Source organism: Cetorhinus maximus, chromosome 17, assembly GCF_964194155.1.
Source record: "Cetorhinus maximus chromosome 17, sCetMax3.hap1.1, whole genome shotgun sequence".
Classification (NCBI taxonomy): domain Eukaryota; kingdom Metazoa; phylum Chordata; class Chondrichthyes; order Lamniformes; family Cetorhinidae; genus Cetorhinus; species Cetorhinus maximus.
This window is the reverse complement of record NC_135895.1, coordinates 25,703,188-25,725,043: the sequence shown is the minus strand read 5'-3', so window position 1 is coordinate 25,725,043 and position 21,856 is coordinate 25,703,188. Positions and strand designations below refer to the sequence as shown.

Here is a 21,856-nt window from a genome sequence, read left to right as displayed (position 1 = left end):
CTGCACACAGTACTCCAGATGTTGTCTCTCCAAGGCTCCTGTACTCCAGTTCTCTCGCAATGAAGGCCAATGTACCATTTGCCTTCTTAACTGTTTGCTGCACCTGCACGTTTGCTTTCAGTGATTGGTGTACAAGGGCATCCAAGTCCCTTTGTACATCAACATTTCCCAATCTATCACAATTTAAATAATACTCCGCCATTCTGTTTTTCCTACTGAAGTGAATAGCTTTACACTTATCCACTTTATACTGCATCTGCCATGAATTTGTCCACTCACTCAACTTGTCTAAATAGTCTTGAAGCCTCTTTACATTCTCCTCACCACTCACATTCTCACCTAGTTTTGTGTTGTCAGCAAACTTGAAAAGATTACATCTGGTTCTCTCATCTAAATCATTGATATATATTGTGAATAGCTGGGACCTAAGCAGTGATCCCTGCAGCACCCCGCTAGTCACTGCCTGCCATTCTGAAAAAGACCCATTTACTCCTACTCTCTGTTTCCTGTCTGCTAACCAATTCTCAATCCATGCCAATATATTACCCTCAATTTTACACACTAACCTCTGATGTGGGACTTTATCATAAGCTTTGTGGAAATCCAAATACACCACATCCACTGGTTCTCCCTTATCTCTTCTACTACTTATGTCCTCAAAAAACTGCAGTGGGTTTGTCAAACATGATTTCCCTAATGTTTGACATTTTGAAGGTGCAAGGGACACATGATCCCAAAACACTCCTGGGCCTTCTGGTGCACTCCTATCAGAGCTTCAGTGGAAGTCTGCTGGAAGGGCTGCAACTTTGGTTGGTGATCTGGATATGCCAGATTTCTAAAGTACTGAAGTTTCTGAGATGCTCCATTGGAATCAGAGCCTCTGTCCACCCCAAACTAAGCCATAGATGTACCAGGTAAAGAGCAGGGACCAGTGAATAGCTTCATTCCTAACCCTATAATAAAGGGTTGGTGCTGTTGAAAAATATTGAACTCAGGACATTTCACTGAAGAACTCCTAAGCAAAACCAAGCCTGTTTGCCTCCAACAACAATGACCATCCTTCTTTGTGATTACAATCAATGGAGGCCCTTTTGTTGATTTCAATTTTAGTAAAGAAAAAGTATCCTTGTCCTTGGTGCTATACTTGGTTAAATGCTGCCTTAATGTTGGGGAGAGCCAACACTCTCACTCCTTTCTCTTAGATTTTGAGTCCATGTCTGAAACAAGGTCGTTTCCAAATCTGGAGCTGAATGGATCTGGGTAAATTAAGCCTGCAGTGGGGGCCCAGTGAGGAGATTATTGTTGAGCAGATCTTACTTTTGTACTATTGATGACTTCTTAACTTTACTGATGACTGGGATGAGGCTGATAGAGCAATAGTTGGCTGGATTAGATTGCTTCTGCTTTTTTTGGATAGGATAATTGCAATCTTCCAAATTGTCAAGTAGATGCCAATGTCCTAGCTGTACTGCAATAACTTGACTAGGGAACAACTACCTCTGGTCAGTGGGTCTTCAGCACTAAATTTGGATTTTATCGGAACCTAAAGTCATCGTTGCATCTAGTGCACTCAGTTGTGTTTTAATGTCATGTAGGTGAACTGCATTGGCTAGATATGAACATCAATGATAGTGAGGACGTCGGCAGCTCCTGGCACACATTTATACACCTGGCTGACATAAAATAGAGAATCAGTTAAAATCTCCATTTTAATTAGATTATTTGTTTCAAGAAGAGCTTCATTAACTATAACTGTAACCACAAACAGTGCAGGATTTTTAAAGAGTAGGATGGATGCATACTTGCCACTCCTTAAGTGACACTAAGATAAAAGCAAAATACTTCGGATGCTGGAAATTTGAAACAAAAACAAAAATAGCTGGAAAAAATCAGCAGGCCTGACAGCATCTGCGGAGAGGAAGGCAGTTAATGTTTCGAGTCTGTATGACTCTTCATCAGAACTAAAGAAAAATAGAAATGAGGTGAAATATAAGCAGTTTGAGGGGGTGGGACAGGTAGAGCTGGATAGAGGGCCAGTGATAGGTGGAGGCAAAGAAAAGATTGCCAAAGATGCCATAGACAAAAGGACGAAGCAGTGTTGACGGTGGTGATATTAGCTAAGGAATGTGCTAATTATTATTATTTTTTTAAAAATATATTTTTCTTTTCCCACCTATTTCCATTATTTTAAAATGTATTTCCATCCATTGTTTTATCTCCACCTTTTAGCCCATTTCGATCCCTTCCCCCTACCCCACCCCCACTAGGCCATCTGTCCCTTGCTCGTCCTGCTTTCTACTCTTCATGTCACCATTAGCACATTCCTTAGCTAATATCGCCACCGTCAACACCCCTTTGTCCTTTTGTCTATGACATCTTTGGCAATCTCTTCTTTGCCTCCACCTATCACTGGCCCTCTATCCAGCTCTACCTGTCCCACCCCCCTCAAGGAGCTCATATTTCACCTCATTTCTATTTTTCTTTAGTCATACGGATTCGAAATGTTAGCTGTATTCCTCTCCTCAGATGCTGTCAGACCTGCTGAGCTTTTCCAGCTATTTTTGTTTCTGCTTAAGTTACACTGTTGTAATTGAACGAGATGGTATAAGTTACCAAGAATTAACATCTGTGACATAGTCAGTTGAGACACCCAAGTTTGCCAAATGATAATTCATTGAGAACCATAAAATAACTCAGCTTGTGCATATTAAATGACATTTAACCCTATGTTCGTAATTATTGCCAGTGCTTAGCTAATCTGGAGTTCTTTGCTGGAAGCCTATTTGACTTGAGACCTCTCACACATCTCCAGTCCACCTGCCATCAAATTCAGAATGGATCATAAGCTAACAACCAACAAAGTGCAACACACGACCCAATAAAGGCTCTTCATTATATAGGCAGGATCTATGGTAGTTTCCGACCCAGTTAATCACCAGGGATTGTCATAAATTATCTTTACCCTTATTAATATGTTGTTTCCATTGGATGTGTAAACATACTGTCAAAATGTCAATATGTCCTGCGTTAAGTCCTGTGTGCAAACTGTACACTGGCTGTACAAATATATAATAGAAAACTAGAAGTGTTTGCTCATGGTAGTTTGGAGGACACCCTTTTATTATATGGACAGGAGCATCACAGTACATAACAAGCAATGTATTGTTCTATTGCTAAAGTGGAGCATAAAGTTTAATTGTTGTGAATAGGTAATTAGAGGACATGTAGGATTATGTAAATAGAGGATCATTGTTTCTTTGTAGATTGACAAACGCTGGTAAATTCCTGCCCCTTTCTCAAGGTTAGAAAACCAAATTAAATTACTGTCTTTCTCTTTTCTCAGTGTTTTTTTTCACAAAAGAATGATTTGAGTCCACAACAAAGTCTGCTTGTGTCTGTAAAACAAACAGATAGATGAATGTGTTAAGTTAAAAGATTTAAAATTCTGCATCATTCATTTTATTCCCGGTACAGTTTCAATATAACATGCAGGCCTCAGTTATAATGCAAAGTACATCTGACATCCTACAGAAATAAAATAGACAGACCTTCACTGGCTGAACAGGCTGCCTATGTATGGATTAGAAGGGTGCTCTCCAGTGACAAGGAACTGTACCTTGTAGCAGATCATTCCTAGAGAAAGAAATTTGTAGTGACTAGCAGATGGTAAAGTGTGCTGACATGTTAAAGTGTGATTGCCTTTCAGTGAAGCTGCTGCTTGTGCAGGTGACATTTCCTTCTTACACTTTACTTTTGAACAACCTGGAAAACAAATAAATTGCTGGATTTCAAAATAAATAGCAACGGGCGATCTCTTTCTGCTGATCCAGGCAATGCTGTGACTGTATAATGTCAGCCATGGAACTGACAGCGACCGGCTCCTCAGGGTACTTGGGTTAAGTGGATTCTGTTCTTCAGAGATCGAGCACCTGATGAAGATAGTTAGTATATAAATAAAAAATACGGACTTCACAATCAAGTTATAGAAAGTTAAGAAAGCCACAATTAAGCCCAATCAATATAAGTTCTTGCGCAATGGATGGTATCTTGGAAATCTCGAGGCTATCAGACAAAACCTGAGCCAAAGAATGTATAGGAACAGTTTGCAAAAAGTCTGTGTTTATTTGTGGCACGACAGTAGGGGGAGTACTTCCTGCCCTTGCGCAGTTGCAGTTTCAGTGTCAGTGTCAGAATGTCAGCTGTGAGAATTAAAACAAACAAGTTGCTTGATGCAGACTAACAATAAAGTTCAGGTTCCCTATTTTTATACCTGTGCAATCTTTAACCAATTGCAAGTTCTTGTATCATTTATCAACCATTTCCTCCGCAAAACATGTTTCTGACTATTCAATAAATGATGAAGATATATAATCAGCACATTTCACTAAATGAAATACTCAGCTTCCAATGAGGAGAATTCACTGTAATATTTAGTTTAAGGACATATTTTGTTAAAAATCAATAAAAAGTATTTTTGACTAAATAGAAAAAATTAATTCCCCAATGTAGGGCTTGAAACAATAACTTTAAGGTGAAGAGTCTCATTATCTACCAAGCGAGCTACATAAAAGCTCCTTACACAAAGCCTTAACACACAGGGTCTAGCTTAAAGAAGTGGCACTCACATAAAATCTCATTGAGATTGAGATTCCATCGCAGGTTGGGAACTGGGATGAATTGTTGCTGGCAAATTATGTTCTTCTATGTGCTACAGTGAAATTGATGCCGACCCAAACTCCTGCCACTGACCAGAAAGGTGTCAGGAGCTCTTGCACATGTGCCGGCAGCCGCAGTGTGGGCCAAGTGTACATGTGCAACTGGTCCTGATGTCTTTTGGTCAGCGACAGGAATTACAGTAATCTTAATAAGCAAAAGAACTAGGTGAGGAAAAATATTTTTATGCAGCAAGTTGTTACAATCTGGAATTCACTTCTTGAAAGGGTGGTCAATATAGATTCAGTGATAAATTTTAAAATTGAACTAGATAAATACTTCAAATAGAAAAAAATTGCTATGGTGAAAGAGCAGTGGAGTTGGGTTAATTAGATAGCACAATGGGCTGTATGATTCCATGATTCTATGATTTACTTGTGGGGATTAAATGGTATAGGATAATGGAAAATTAAACTGTTGAATAGGGACTCTCACATTGAATGATTTCTGCCAGAACCATATCAAGAAATTCATTAATCAGAGAAAATCCCTTTACCCAATTATCTTTTCTGGATGTAAATGAACCCCAATTAAGTCCTCACTGTATGTAATTCTCTAAAACCTTCTTAGTAAGACTCCAGCTGGTGTGTCACTCTTAAAGTCAATCTATTCAAAATTTGCTTTTTACAAATTTAAATTTAAAATCCATTGTCTACAGCATGAACTTAAAGTAATATACTGAGTTTACCTTATCTATGTCATTTAATACTTTACGTACCTTCAATGAAGTCATCTTAACCTCCTTCTTTCTAGACAGCTGAGCTTCAGCTTTTTTAATCTTTTCTCACAGCTTATCCCCTTTATGGTTCAGTTCTCTGCACCCTGCCCAATACCTGTGTGTTCCGTTTGAAGTGTAGAAATCAGGTTCCATACAATGTGTAACTAAAGTCTAACCTGTGCTTTATAAAGCGTCAGCAAAACTCCACTGTCTGGCTACGTGTCCCAAATTTCCATTTGTCTTTTAAATTGCTTTTCCACATTGTCTTGACATTGAAAGCACTCCCATACCCCTTTCAAAGTCTCCTTGTGCTAATTCTGTTCCCGCTGTTCTATATCTATGTTGCTCCATCTTTTTTCCAACGAGCAGTGCTTTGTCAGTATTCATTCTGTTTTGCCATTTACCTACCCAACTGCAAACAGATTTAAAGCCTTCTGCAAAACATTAATTGCATCACCCATTCCTACTGCATGCTTTTTACAAATCAGCTGCAATTGTGCAATTAATTTCTGTATCCAAGGACACCTATGTGTTAAAAAAAACAAGGATCTGCACTCTCCCCTCCCTACCACCGCCTCCCCCCCGAACATGGTGCTATGCTCAGTCCTTTCCACCAATCTGACGCCATCCTCCTACAAGCACAACTGGTTTTGGTAGTAGTATTATTATATTAGTATAATTTCATTTCATGTTGCATACAAAGGCTTTAGGTATCATTCATGCATGATTATAGAAAAATAGGAGAATTTGCAGCTGAGGTGAAAACGTAAATCGAAGAAAATTTGACAAGAATAAGAATTCCAGTATTCGGTGTCATGTTAGTTCAGTCTCTCGCATTACAGTCAGAAGGTCATGGGTTAAAATGTGTCCCCAGGACTTGAGCATCATAATCTTGGCTGGCACTTCAATTCAGCACTGAAGGGGTGAAGCAGTGTTGAGTGAAGATCTGTTGTCTTTTGAACAAAGCACTAAACTGAGGCCTCCTCTGCCTGTTCAAGCAGATATAAAACATTCCATGAAACTATTCAATAAGATTAGGTGCCCTGGTCGATATTAACCCCTTAACCAACACATAACCAAAATAGATTATCTGATCATTTACTATTTGTGGGATCTTACTGATAACTAATTGTCTTTTTTTCATATTTGTTCATGAGATGTGAGCTTCGCTGACAAGGCCAGAATTTATTGCCCATCCCTAACTGCCCCTGGGAATGTGATGAGCTGCCTTCTTGAACCACTGAAGTTCATTTGATTTGGGTACACCCACAATTCCTTTAGGAAGAGAGTTCCAGGATTTTGACTCAGCGACACTGAAGGAACAGCGATATTGTTCCAAGTCAGGATGGCGGGTGGCTTGGAGGGGAACTTGCAGGTGATGGTGTTCCTATGCACCTCCTGCCCTTGTTCATCTTGGTGGTAGAGGTCACAAGTTGGGAAGATGTAGTTGAAGAAGGCTTGGCGAGTTGCTGCAGTGCATCTTATAGATGGTGCATGCCGCTGCTACTGTGTGCTGGTAGTGGAGAGAGTAAATGTTTAAAGTGGTGGATGGGGTGCCAATCAAGCTGGCTGCTTTGTTATGGATGGTGTTGAGCTTCTTGAGTGTTGTTGGAGCTGCACTGGTCCAGGCAAGTCGGGAGTATTCCATTACACCCCTGATTTGTGCCTTGTAGGCGGTGGACAGGCATTGGGGAGTCAGGAGGTGAGTTATCCACCGTAGAATACCAAGATTCTGGCCTGTTCATTTAACCACAGTGTTTATGTAGCGGGCCCAGTTCAGTTTCTGGTCAGTTTTAACCCCCAATATGTTCATGGTGGGGGACTCAGTGAAAGTAATGTTCCCACTTATTAGTGCAAGCCTGGATTTTGTCCAGGTCTTGCTACATTTGGACATGGACTGCTTCAGTGTCTGAGGATTCATGAATGGTGCTGAACATTGCGCAATCATCAGCGAACATCCCCACTTCTGATCTTACGTTGGAGGGAAGGTCATTGACGAAGCATCTATAGGAGGTTGGACCTCAGGCACTACCCTGAGGAACTCCTGCAGTGATATCCGGGGACTGAAGTGGTTAACATTCAGCAACCACAACTCTTACTTTGTGTTAGGTATGATTCCAGCCAGTGGAGAACTTTCCCCCCTGGTTCCAGTCAACTTCAATTTTACTTGGGCTCCTTGATGCCATGATGGTCAAATGCTGCCTTGATGTCAAGGCCAGTCACTCTCACCTCATCTCTGGAGTTCAGCTCTTTTGTCTATGTTTAGACAAAGGCTGTAATGAGGTTTGGAGCCTGGCAGAACCCATGTTTGCCATGTCTGCTTACAAAGAACAGCAACTACACTTCAAAAGTAATTGGTTGACTGTGAGCCCTTTGGAATGACCTGAGGTTCCTTCAACTTGACATGTTTTTAAGTAGTACGCATTTAAAATAAGGCTGTCTTCACTGCAGATGAAATGGCAGGCAGGAGACAGACGGACTATGAGAAATGGGAAATTCCTTTTGATCAGGAATCAGTAAAAATATGTGGAGCTGGATTCTTCTCAGTGCTCCTGATTTTGAGAGAAAATTTAGTGGACGAGGCCTGTCACTACCTCACCACCCAAACTACTTCTTCCGTGCCGATTTTGTGGAAACAATGCTAAGGGGGTAAGGTTCAAGTGAGATACAGCAGGTGTTATGATGAAGCTGCCGGTATGCAGAGGTAACAGTGCTGTGGTGCCTACATGGAGGGAACGGGCCTTGTTATAACTTCCTCTTCCTTCCTTCCTCCCCACAAACATATGACTGTGGAAGGTCTAGGCCGGGATTTTCTGTGCCCGCCGGCATTGGGCGTTTTCAGTGGTGAGAGCGGCCAATACGGCACAATTGGTTTCATGACAGCGTGAAACCAGTTTGCAATCATCTGCTTTGGCGGGCTGAATTTCCCGCCATCAGATGGCGGGAACCTCATTATAATGCATCAGCATATCATTATAAGGCCAGCCAGGCGAACTCATCCCCCCACCCCTCTGGATTGTTCACCAATATCAGTGGGAAAACACACCAACATGTTACACAACAAAACATAAGCGATGTACACCTGATGGGCTGCATCTCGCTCAGGACTTCAAGGTTTGTTTACCTACCTTGCTTCGGTCAGCACTCGCAGTCATCTGTGCCAGGCTTCACAGAAAGCACCACATTATTTTTAGGGGGGCTCATGGGTAGATCTCTACCTATCAGATCAGCCATATGTGGGTGGCTTTTCAATGGCTGCAGGGCTAGGGCTTGCTTGGGGAAGGGGGAGAAGTGGCCTCAGGCAAGGGAAGAGGCTGCAGGGCAAGGGCTGTAGTGGGGAAGGAGGGGATCACAGGATGTTTGTGGGGGCACATGTTGATCCGTGCAAGTGGCCTCAAGATGGTGAGGGCTGAGGAGGCAGCCTCCAGAGGAGATGAGGCCAGATGGACATGTGAGGGTAAGTGTGTGAGAATAGGTGGTGATGTCCCTGGAGCTGGCAGTGAGTGAGATGCCAGTGTATGTGTGATGAGCTGTGTGAGTTTAGAGTGATGAGATGGTTGCCTTACCCTGGCTGCACAGATGAGATCATTCATCCTCTATCTGCATTGGATGGCCAACATCTTCTATGCCGCATTGACACTGATCACCGCCTGTCCTGCGGCCAGAGCAGGGGTAGAGGACATCATGGCAGGCCTCTAAGACGTTCAAATGGCATTCCACTGACGCATCATTAAACCTGGGGGCTGCAGTCCTTTTGCCTTTCATGGACATTTTCCCTGCAACAGTCATGGGCTGGAAGAACAGTGGTGTGTGCGCGTGGCTGGACTTTAAAACATGGCGCCCTGCGTGATGAAGCAGCAAAGTGACAGCATGGGGGGCAAATGAGAGCTCGTCCGCCATGGAAACGGCATGTTTCCCAGGAGTGCATAAATAATGTGGCAGGTTTGGGACGATACGGCGTGAAAACCCACCATTGGGGCCGGCGGGTAAAACATCGTTGTACCCACCCGCTGCCGCACTTAGTGCAAATCTGGAACGATTCCACCCCTAGTTTCAGCTGATATTCTCCAAAGCATTAGAGTCCCATCTGAGGGCAGCCAGCCAATGGCAGTCTGACCTGCCTCCTGGCCCAGGAAATTAGGTCAGGGTTCCAACAGTGTTGGAGCAGTGGGCTAAAAGTCCCAACCTGCAGTAGCAATGTCACTGAGAGGAGAATCCAGGCATCATTGCTAATTATGGAAAATGCAGGCCCCTTATTATGTTGTTAACTATGGTACAAAGTCTATTTGTTACATAGATTGCTTAAAAAGCTTTAAAGCAAAGTGAGTCTAGATAAATATTCATGTTTGGGGTTCTTATTTTTGGCAAAGACTGGCATGAGTGCTGAAAGTTCATGCATTCTACAAGTAATCTCATATCCCAAAAGATACACTTAGTGACTGCAGGTTGTGTATGAAGCAAAGGAAAGCCTCCATGGATTTGTCTCAAGGAACTGTTACATTCCCAGAATCTGTGAACAGGTAACTTTCTGGAAAGTTTGTGGACTGATCTCCAGCTCCCTCACATGCCATTACATTCAATATTTTTTAGTAAGAAATTAAATTAAATCGATAGCAAGAAATGACATAGGGTCAGATGATGTAGAATCTATGTGGGTAGAGTTGAGGAACCGCAAAGGCAAAAAAACCATAATGGGAGTTATGTACAGGCCTCCGAACAGTAGTCAGGATGTGGGGCACAAGATACACCAGGAGATAGAAAAGGCATGTAAGAAAGGCAAGGTTACAGTGATCATGGGGGATTTCAATATGCAGGTAGACTGGGAAAATCAGGTTGGTAGTGGATCCCAAGAAAACGAATTTGTGGAATGTCTACGAGATGGCTTTTTGGAGCAGCTTGTGGTGGAGCCTACTAGGGAACAGGCAATTCTAGATTTAGTGATGTGTAGTGAGGCAGATTTGATAAGGGAGCTTAAGGTGAAGGAACCCTTAGGAGGAAGTGACTATAATATGATAGAATTTACCCTGCAATTTGAGAGGAAAAAGCTGGAATCAGATGTAACGGTATTACAGTTGAATAAAGGCAACTACAGAGGCATGAGGGAGGAGCTGGCCAGAATTGACTGGGAGATGAGCCTAGCAGGAAAGATAGTGGAACAGCAATGGCAGGAGTTTCTGGGAATAATTTGGGAGACACAGCAAAGATTCATCCCTAGGAAGAAGAAGCATACTAAAGGGAGGACGAGGCAACCAAGGCTGACAAGGGAAGTCAGGGACAGCATAAAAGCTAAAGAGAAAGCATACAATGCGGCGAAGAGCAGTGGCAAACCAGGTGATTGGGAAGCCTACAAAGACCAACAGAGGACAACTAAAAAAGAAATAAGGAGGGAGAAGATTAAACATGAGGGTAAACTAGCCAATAATATAAAAGAAGATTGCAAGAGTTTTTTTAGATATATAAAGGGTAAGAGAGAGGTAAAAGTGGACTTTGGGCTGCTGGAAAATGACGCTGGAGAAGTAGTAGTGGGGAACAAAAAAATGGTGGAGGAACTGAATCAGTACTTTGAGTCAGTCTTCACGGTGGAAGACACAAGTAACATCCCCAAAGTTCAAGAGAGTCAGGGGGGCAGAGGTGAGTATGGTGGCCATTACCAAGGAGAAGGTGCTAGGAAAACTGAAAGGTCTGAAGGTGGATAAGTCACCTGGACCAGATGGATTACACCCCAGAGTTCTGAAGGAGATAGCTGAAGAGATAGTGGAGGCGTTAGTGGTGATCTTTCAGGAATCACTGGAGTCAGGGAGGGTCCCAGAGGACTGGAAAATCGCTAATGTAACCCCCCCCTGTTTAAGAAAGGAGTGAGGCAAAAGACGGGAAATTACAGGCCGATTAGCCTGAGCTCGGTCGTTGGTAAGATTTTAGAGTCCATTATTAAGGATGAGATTTCAGAATACTTGGAAGTGCATGGTAAAATAGGGCGAAGTCAGCATGGTTTCATCAAGGGGAGGTCATGCCTGACAAATCTGTTAGAATTCTTTGAGGAGGTAATGAGTAGGTTAGACAAAGGAGAGCCAATGGATGTTATCTACTTGGACTTCCAGAAGGCCTTTGACAAGGTGCCACACAGGAGGCTGCTCAGTAAGATAAGAGCCCATGGTGTTAGAGGCAAGGTACTAGCATGGATAGAAGATTGGCTGTCTGGCAGGAGGCAGAGAGTGGGGATAAGGGGATCCTTCTCAAGATGGCGGCTGGTGACTAGTGGAGTTCCGCAGGGGTCAGTGTTGGGACCACAACTTTTCACTTTATACATTAATGATCTAGATGAAGGAACTGAGGGCATCCTGGCTAAGTTTGCAGATGATACAAAGATAGGTGGAGGGACAGGTAGTATTGAGGAGGCGGGGAGGCTGCAGAAGAATTTGGACAGGTTAGAAGAATGGGCGAAGAAGTGGCAGATGGAATACAATGTGGGAAAGTGTGAGGTCATGCACTTTGGTAGGAAGAATAGAGGCATAGACTATTTTCTAAGTGGGGAGAGAATTCAGAAATCTGGAGTGCAAAGGGACTTGGGAGTCCTTGTCCAGGATTTTCTTAAGGTTAACTTGCAGGTTGAGTCGGTAGTTAGGAAGGCAAATGCAATGTTGGCATTTATTTCACGAGGACTAGAATATAAAAGCAGGGATGTGCTGCTGAGGCTTTATAAGGCTCTGGTCAGACCACATTTAGAACATTGTGAGTAATTTTGGGCCCCGTATCTCAGGAAGAATGTTCTGGTCCTGGAGAGGATCCAGAGGAGGTTCATGAGAACGATCCCAGGAATGAAAGGCTTAACATATGAGGAACGTTTGAGGACTCTGGGTCTATACTCAATGGAGTTTAGAAGGATGAGGGGGGATCTGATTGAAACTTACAGAATACTGAAAGGCCTGGATAGAGTGGACGTGGAGAAGATGTTTCCATTAGTAGGAGAGACTAGGACCCAAGGGCACAACCTCAGAGTAAAGGGAAGACCTTTTAGAACAGAGATGAGGAACTTCTTTAGCCAGAGAGTGGTGAATCTATGGAATTCATTGCCACAGAAGGCTGTGGAGGCCAGGTCATTGAGTGTATTTAAGACCGAGATAGATAGGTTCTTGATTGGTAAGGGGATCAAAGGTTACGGGGAGAAGGTGGGAGAACGGGGTTGAGAAACTTATCAGCCATAGTTGAATGGTGGAGCAGGCTTGATGGGCCGAATGGCCTAATTTCTGCTCCTATGTCTTATGGTCTTATGGTCTTAATATTTTGCCCATGATCTTTTGCTTCTGTGAATCATTTCTTTATAAATACATGTAGTTTTACAGATATGAAATATTATTAGCATGGGCCTGTTGAATTGAATTACCTGTTTTTGTGCTGGAAATACCGTGTAAATTGTCTAATGGCATAATGTCTGCCGTTATAAGGATTGAAATGAGAAATAGCTTGCATCCTGAATGCTGACCAGCCTAGAAATTACTGTAACTTTTGACAGTTGTTAGATATGAGCAAAGTTAAGTCAAAGAAGGTGAAAATAAAGACACATACTTTAGCTCAAGGGAGACTTCTATTTGATGGGGGCTGACAAGCTATTCACATGAGAAAAGAAGCTGGGAAAATGTTTAATTTATAGCCAAGGCTAGTAATTCTGTTTATGAAATCTTGATTGAAATATAACTCAGGATTTGCATAAATCACAAATCGGATTTTTAGGGCCACCAGCGGAGGAGGAGCTGGCAGTGTGAAGATAAGGATAGCAATGGTTATTATGAAGCTTAGATGCCCTCAAAAAGACAAGTAAAAGTGAGTCCTAGGCCAGGATTTTCCAGGCCTGTCGCGGGCGGGACCCGCCCCAGCCAAAAGTCCATTGACTTGTGGCGGGACCTGGAAGATTGCGGCAGCAGGTGGGTGTGGAAAATCCCATCATTATATTTTTTATATGGGATATGGGCATCAGTGAACCAGAAGGGTTTTTGTAACAATCAATGATAGCTTCATGCTTACCATTACTGACCCATGTCTCCAAAGCATTAGCCTGGGCCACCAGGCCAGTGATATTCCCACTATGCCACCATCTACCCCCTTAGGGGGACAGTGTAGAAGCTAATGAGGTTTTAATTGATCTTAATTTTTTTTAAAGTTCACTAGATTTGGAGGAAAAAAGATTTGTAAGTGCCAAAATATTACTCCAGTTGTTAAAAAAAACACCCAGATGACATATCTTGAAGCTACAGACTAGTCAGTTTGACATTAAATGTAAGATAAAGAACAGCTTGATGAAAACTAGTTTTAAGAAGGAAAATGATGCTGAAATAACAAAGTTTTTTGAAGGGATTACCGACATAGTGGAGAGGCATTCAGTGATTATTATACATTTGGCTTTTTACAAAACTTTCGGCAAGTTTCACACTGGAGATTAACAACTGTGGTAAAGATAAAATATGGCTTAAAATCAGGCAATAGGATAGCTTTAAATGGAAATGCTTAAGCAAAAAAGTGGTTATAAGTTGATTACCAAGGGATTAGTCTTTGTTCCTGTCATTTAAAATGTGCAAATAACAAATGTGGATATTGAAAGATTCAGTTTGAAGCACAATGAAAGATGGAATAGACTGTGATGCTAGTTCTGGAAGTACTGGATGCTGTCACTGGCTCCAAAAGCAGAAAGAATGAAGGTTTTGAGAGCTGACATTCCTTAGTATAATGACCAAATTTCATTAGCTTTGGTATTGATGGGAGTATTTAAACTAGATGCTAGGCTCCAGGATTCTTTATTCTTGATTGATTTTTACTCCACAGCAACGAAGTGTATTAGAAAAACAAAATACTAAGGAGGCCAAGATCCTGAGGGTCCGTCTGATCGAGAAAAGTTGCATTTACTGTAACACAACTCATAAAACATTTCCTGGACAAAAAAAAATCGGCGAAAGTTTCAGAACAGGCCCCGGCTTTATTGGGTTTCATTGGAAGGAAGTTTGCAACAAGGATGTTTGTTTTGATGAAGTAGATCAGGGCAAAAAGTATTGACTAGACTGCTACAGAAACAGAAATACCTGGAAAAACTCAGCAGGTCTGGCAGCATCGGCGGAGGAGAGCACAGTTGACGTTTCGAGTCTCGAAACGTCAACTGTACTCTCCTCCGCCGATGCTGCCAGACCTGCTGAGTTTTTCCAGGTGTTTCTGTTTCTGTTTTTGTTTTGGATTTCCAGCATCTGCAGTTTTTTGCTTGACTAGACTGCTCTTGCTTCTGGAATTTCAGCAGGAGCAGATTACCAGCCCCATGTCTGAAATGGGGAATAAAAATTCCTTTGGTCACTATGTAGGGTAGCATCATTAGAAGTGCATTTAAAAAGAACCTATTGATGATATCATTGCATATAGCAACCAAAGCAATTTACCCCATGAGCAGCATGTGACAACAGTTGACACTGATTTTTTTCCTGTGGAAATACAAAACATTTTAGATTCGGTGCTGTAAAATTGTACTTTGGGGCGGCGTTGACAATATTTTCAGCTAACCTGTGGTAACTGAGTAAAATACAAATCCACATCTGCTGGTTCCAATAACCTAGCGTTCAAGTGCCTCAATTTCAGTAAAAAAAAATCCTGCACATCAGGCACAAGCAAGCCAAGGAGGGAATTGTCAAGTTTCCATGGCAACCACCATGGGGATCACTTGGGAACCATATGTTTTGTGGTAACCATGTCTGCCACGTTACTGTGAAATATGCCGATTGTGGCAAACGCCAATTAGAAACCAGATACCACATTTCGGCAATGAGCCATTGATTAACCAGGTAGTGTATCCCAAACAACCATCAAAGTATCTTAGCATGATGTGCAGGCACTAGGGGGAATGTAGGCTGCTAATGTTGGCAGGAAGATGGGATTGAGATCAACCACAAAAGGGCAGGGCCTGTTAAATCAAATATTCCTGTTCCTAAATTTCTCAATCTTCCTAGAAACCGAGAAGTTTTTTTTTTACTTTTAGCATATCTTAATCCCCTAAAAAGTCTTTCTTCTCTTTTTTGCCCATTTACAAATTACCCAGCCGACATATATTCTGCAGCGCAGTGGATGTTTAGCATGCTCCCACGCCACTTTTAATGGTTGCCTTAACCAGTTGTCACACCTAGGGCAACCTGGTGGGGTCGGCTAATTCCCCTCATTCATTGCTGTCAAGAAATGCTCCATGAGGCAGAGCTGAGAGCAGAATGAAACCTCACAGGTCTCCCACCACTCTGTGCATCCACATATGGAGGCATCTAACATGCAACACAGCTGCACTGCTATTTCAACACTGAAGTCTAATAAACATTGTTTGCCTTGAGCTCCCCGATAGCTGTAAAAGTTTATGCAGCAAATATACTATTGCACGGCCAGGCAGCTGATAAACAGAAATGGACTGCTGACTATTTCGTGCTCAAGGTAGACGGATGGACAAATAGCTAAGAGCAGCTCATCCATTCAGGTCTCACTAAAACAGTGGGTGAAAATTTGGGATTTCTAATGCCTGTACAAACATTAGAAAAGCATTTTTTAATTCATCTGCTTCTGGCATCCTAAAATGACAAACCAAATCATGCTCACAAAACAGTTTGGAGATCTCCCAAGCCGTTTTCTAATCAGTGGAAACTACCAATAAGAAAGGTTTCAATAATATTCTGAAGATCTCCAGCAGGTACTCTTAAATGTAGGCAAATCTTTCTAGTGACAATATAATTAGACACAGGAGATTAAATATTAGAAAAATATGAAGTCTGGAATCCTGGCATGTTGGTTCAGAGCTATGATGATGGATGTTGTATTGTGTTTCCCAGCTAAGTGTTCTGGCACCAGTTCCATCTTTTGTGCTGCATGTGTTACTGGAAGTCTAAGGCCTCTTGTGAGCAATCACCGTTACTACAATTCACTCTGCCTGTGAATGAAGATGAATCGAGATGAGCATCTGAACTACCCTCCACAATGATGAGCCAAGTAGGATTTAGACTGGACTGTCCCCAGACCAGTTCAATCTGTCACTGTTGCCATCATGTAGTGGCTGCTGGTCACAGATTGGCAATAATGGAGCTCTCTTTGCGATGATGGGAGTGACACTATCAAGATTTAAATTAGTTGCTCAGATACTCATGAGGATTGAATTGAGATGAAGGATCACACCTCATTTAGAGAAAGCTAGTAGATTTTAGGTATAAAAACAAATAATTGCTGGAAATGCTCAGCAGGTCAGGCAGCATCTGTGGAGAGAAATAGAGTAAATGTTTCAGGTCGATGACCCTTCATCAGAACTGAGGAAAGAATGGATTTTAGGGACACCTTTTATGCAGAAGTTTCATTTTTTTAAAAACAAAATGGCTGCTTTAGTGAGGCAGGAACATCAAATATTTCAACCAATCAATATCAGCCATGAAAAATAATACTGTTTTCCCATCATCCCTCTCTGCAACCGCAATTAAAGAAAAAGAAGCACAAGATGGCCAATGACCATGAGATGGAAACCAGTATGGAATCAGGATCACAGATGGTTGAAGTATGTAGTGTAACAGGAACAGGTGAATGGGTGATTATGACCTATAAAGCAAATCTGAAGAATTTAGGATTCTAGAACAATTTCGTCATAGTGATATGATAGGCTCAGTCTAGTATGAGTTCTGATGATAGGGCCGACTCTGATAGGTTTACTCTGACTACAGGAGTGATAATATTTAACACTGCTGTAGATCTTGAATTGATTTATTTTTGGTAAGTCATTCTGTTTTTGTTCCCTTTCTCATAGTCTTCTTTCCCTTCACTGAGAAGACTCATGCTGAATGACAATTCTTCAGCTACCACTCAACTTCCCCTACCTTATCCAACTGTAAACTGTAGATATAGCCATGTTATTTAATGAACCTAATCCCGGCCTCATCTGGAAACCAGGAGGAATCATCGGACAGCAATCAAGGCTGAGTTAGACAGATTTTTGATAGCAAGGGAGTCAAGGGTTATGGGGGTTGGGAGGGAGGGGTGCCGACAGAAAAGTGGAGTTGAGACCACACCCAGGTCAGCCATGACCTTTTGAATGGAGGGGCAGACTTGAAGGACTGAATGGCATATTCCTATGTTCCTATCACAATCTGCCATGCAGGACTCTGTACTTGATGCACTTTTCCCAGGGACACACACCGAGACAAACAACAACTACTGTTGAAGGACCATTAACTCAATAAAAGACACACTTTGGTCTGGCCAAAACTTGTTTGCCTCCCAGTACAAAGAGCTGTTCCAAATGTTGCAGTCGGGCATATTCCAAGGTCCAGGGCTATGTGCTGAGAGGCGCACTAAATCATTGGGGCAGCCACCACAAAGGATCAAAGGTGAAATGCCACAGCCTAAGGCTCTTCCACCATAGTACACAGAGGGGCTGGAACCCACCAGAGAATGTCTGACATGAAATGTACGGGTATATTGCATATATAACCTGTAATTATAGATGTCGTGAGGCACCTCAGAGTGTCACATATTGGGCAGAATTTTGCCGTCGGCGAGCAGGGGGCGGGGCCCGCTCGCCGATGCGTAAAATGACGCGGGATGACATTGGGCGGAACCCCCGACGTCATCCCAACCCATTTAAATTTTCAGGAAGGCGGGGTCGCAGCCAAATCAGCTGCGGGCCCGCCAACCTGTCAATAGCCAATTGAGGCCATTGACAGGATCATTTAAACAGTTAAAGGACCTGCATGTCCAACCTTAAGGTTGGCGGGCAGGCCAGGAGCCCCGGCGAAGAATAGAAAAAACATGAAACCTCATCCACCAGCGGGATGAAGTTTCATGCAGGGCTCTAAAAAGTTTAATAAAGTTTTACTATAATTTATGAACATGTCCCATCTCATGTGACATTGCCACATGAGGGGGACATGTTAAGGATTTATTTTTCTATTTTTAATGTTTTTAACAGTGTCGGTGATCCCTCTGAGGCAGCACTTAGCCTCAGGGAGATGTGCGCTCTTTCGTGCGCATGCGTGAAAGAGCGCACTCTCGCTTTTGGGGAATCCTCCCCGCCCGCACAGGAAGGGCATAGCGCTTCCCGCCGGACGTCAAGCTGGGCGGGCCTTTATTAGCCCGCCCACGTAAAATGGCGGCGGGGCCCACTTCTCTGGCGGGGATCATCTCCCCGCCCACCGGAGATTGGGTCGGGCCCACTCGCCCAGCAGGCAGAAAATTCTGCCCATTGTATTAAAAGAAATTAAATTGCACTGTGTTGCACTTTATGTAATGTCAAATTTGAACTGTTATGTGTTGTACCTTTACATATTTTATGAATAAAGTATATTTTTGGAAAAAAAGAAAAAAATTGAAAAAAAACATTTAACAACCTGTGGGTGGTGAGATTGTCTCCACGTGAACCTCCTATGCTGGTTAATGATATGTTAAAAGCATCAGAAGATAGGCACAAATCAAATTGTTTCAAATGATTCACCAATGACTCCTGTTTTGCTGTGATTTTTTTATCCAAACATATGTTGATCTTTTTAGACTTTTCACATATTCCTCATGAAAGGTGTTTCCAATTCAAGGGCCAGCAGAGACGTTGAGGGTAAATCTCACTGCAATATTGGTGATGTGTATGGAAGAACTCACTATTGGCATTTCCTGAGTGCTGATACTGATGAGGTAAAACAGCGCCCTCTTTAGGAGACTTGAGCTAGCATCACCAACGTGCAAACCAAGCCACACGCAAAAGAGACTATTTTGCTCTGAAATGTGTTTTTCACCTTTTGCCCCTGAGTTATTCCATGAAGGCAATTGCTGGATGTATGTTACTAATGCAGTGAGAGATATTGAGTGAAAGGAAAGACAAACAGTTTGACAGCGTCTTTTAAAGATAAGCAGAAATACAAGTTTCCTTTTTAATCTGTCATGGCAGCAAGTTAATCTGGAGGAATGGTTGATTATTTAGTGTTTTGAACCAATAGAGGATCATTGAGGAGTGAAATTTCTAACAGATTCAGTGCAGGACGCATGTTGGAGTGCTAATAGGCCGAATGTGGTCCTCAAAGGGTTACTGCTCACGCCCCATTGATATTTAACTAAACTATCCAATGCAGCTATGCCATTGGGAATCCAGCTTCAATACACTTACGGACGACACTAATACTACAACATAAGAAATTCTGAAATTCCAGCTGAAATAATTCCTTTTTTTCTCAGAAGAACATACTGCTTAGTTTAGCTTTACTGGTGTTTTTCATCCCTAGATGCAATCTTGGAAGCATCAAAGGGAGCTTTTGCAGATCTTTATTGACTCATTGGTGCCGATAACAATAAACACACAACCTTACATAGAATCAACACTCCTTGAATATTCCAGCAAGTCTTTTTGTCAGTTCTGGTCCCTGTAGAGCAGCTGACTGACAATCTCAATAAGGCTCATCATCTATTCAACCTGCAACATGCCCCATCCCACTTCTACTTCAATTATACACAGAGCTCTGCGGTAATCTACCACCAAAGTCAGGTTTGTTTGAATGTACAGCATATACCCTAGACAGGTTCCCCAGCTGTAGCAAGACTTGCTGGGCAATGGTAGGAAAAGGTGAAGGATGTGCCGAGCAGGGCTTTGCTTATGTTCTCAGGATCATCCAAACCTTTCAGATCGAATGATGAGATTTCTCAGTGCACATGAGACAAGCACTAATCCTTCATCAAAAAGGCCAGGTTGATGACCAAGTTCCACATCTCTGCTGAGGCTATTCTGTGACAAATGCTGTTGGCTGTGGCTCAGTTGATGGCACTCTGGCCTCCAAGTCACAGTGTTCTGGGTTCAAGTCCTGCTCCAGGACTTGAACAAAAAAATCAAGGCTGATAATCCAGTGCAGTACTGAGGGAATGCGGTGCTGTCTTTTGGATGAGTAGGCATTATACCAAGCTCCCATCTGCCTGCTCAGGTGGATGTAAAAATCCCATGGCAATATTTCAAAGAGCAAGGGAGTTATCCCCAGTGTCCTGGTCAATGTTCATCCCTCAATCAACATTGCAATAAAACAGTTTATGTGGTCATTATCACAATGTTGTTGGTGGGAGTTTGCCATGTACAAAATTGGCTGCCACATTTCCTACATTACAACAGTGACAATACTTCCAAAGTACTTTGTTGGCTTAAAGCACTTTGAGATGTCCAGTGGTTTTGAGAAGCGCTATATAAGTTTTTTTTGGAGCCCCAGCATCCAGCATTAGACACAGCTTGATTCAAAACACAGGTATAATACAAGGACCACGACATCCTGGAAGGAAAGGCTACTCTGCTTGCACAGAATCAAAACTCGGAAGCAAAAAAAGAGTTTCAGGACTCGTTCCTGTAGTACTTTAACCCCACATCATTTAATCAAACATATATTAAGAATGCTTTTGCCTGGCTTGGTGGATTATTTCAAACATTTACCATCCTTCAGATGCTAAGGTCTTCCAATATCTAACTTAAGTGTACTTTGCACTAATTTCCATTCATGTCCCCTGATTCTATTTTCTGGACTTTTAGGTAGTCATCTAAGTTTACCTTATCTACACCATTTAATATTTAATATTTAATATAACAAAGTGAGCCTGTTTAACTGCTCTAGACTGTAAACCTGAAGCTTCTCAACACATTAAAAAGCAAGGTGCTGTTCACCTTTCCTCCAAAAAATTTTATCGATCCCACCTATTCTGAAGGTAGATCCTTCATAATTATAAAAACATAAAATGTTGGGTAGAATCAATGACATCTGTGGAGAAAAGGCTAACATTCAGCCTTTGGTGTATTTTGCTTCTTTCTCCCCCTTAAATAGTTAATTTGAGCTTCAAAATAACAATATTCAGTTGCACAGCAGTGAGCAGCGCATTGTCAGCTTTTTTTGCGTTTAGCACATTGTCCTTTGAATCAGTGAATGTGGTGAAGTCCGGGGGACAGAAGCTGAAGGTTCTTTGAGTTTTCCCCAATTGCCAGCAACATGACTCACTTATGTTAAGCCCAGAGGCCTAAAACACAAAACAAAGGTCACAACAAACATTTAAACAAGACACGCATATCAATACCAATGCCGTGTCCATGTGCTCATATGACTTTGCGAGCCTATTCACTAATGTACCACTCAAAGAAGCCATAGACATTTGCACTGCATCACTATATCATAGCAATCTAGGCACGCCACCATTGTTTGAATCTGTATTCATTGAACTTATGAACTTGGCAACTCATGCTATTGAGTTCAGTTTTAACAACATCATGTATTCCCAAATAGATGGTGTTGTCATGGTGTCCCCTCTAGGCCCAGCTGTCGCTAATATTTTCATCAGTTTCCATAAAAAACACGTTTTCGATGGAATGATACCCTAACCTTCAACCCTTGCATATTTCCGATATGTAGGTAATATGTTTGCTCTCTTTAAAGT

At 42.2% G+C, this 21,856-nt stretch overlaps 1 long non-coding RNA gene across 1 annotated transcript in view; it reads left to right on the top strand.

The window, feature by feature from the left end:
* LOC144692264 (uncharacterized) overlaps positions 1–21,856 on the top strand; it is a 156,406-nt gene that overhangs the window by 132,710 nt on the left and 1,840 nt on the right. The window lies entirely within an intron of this gene.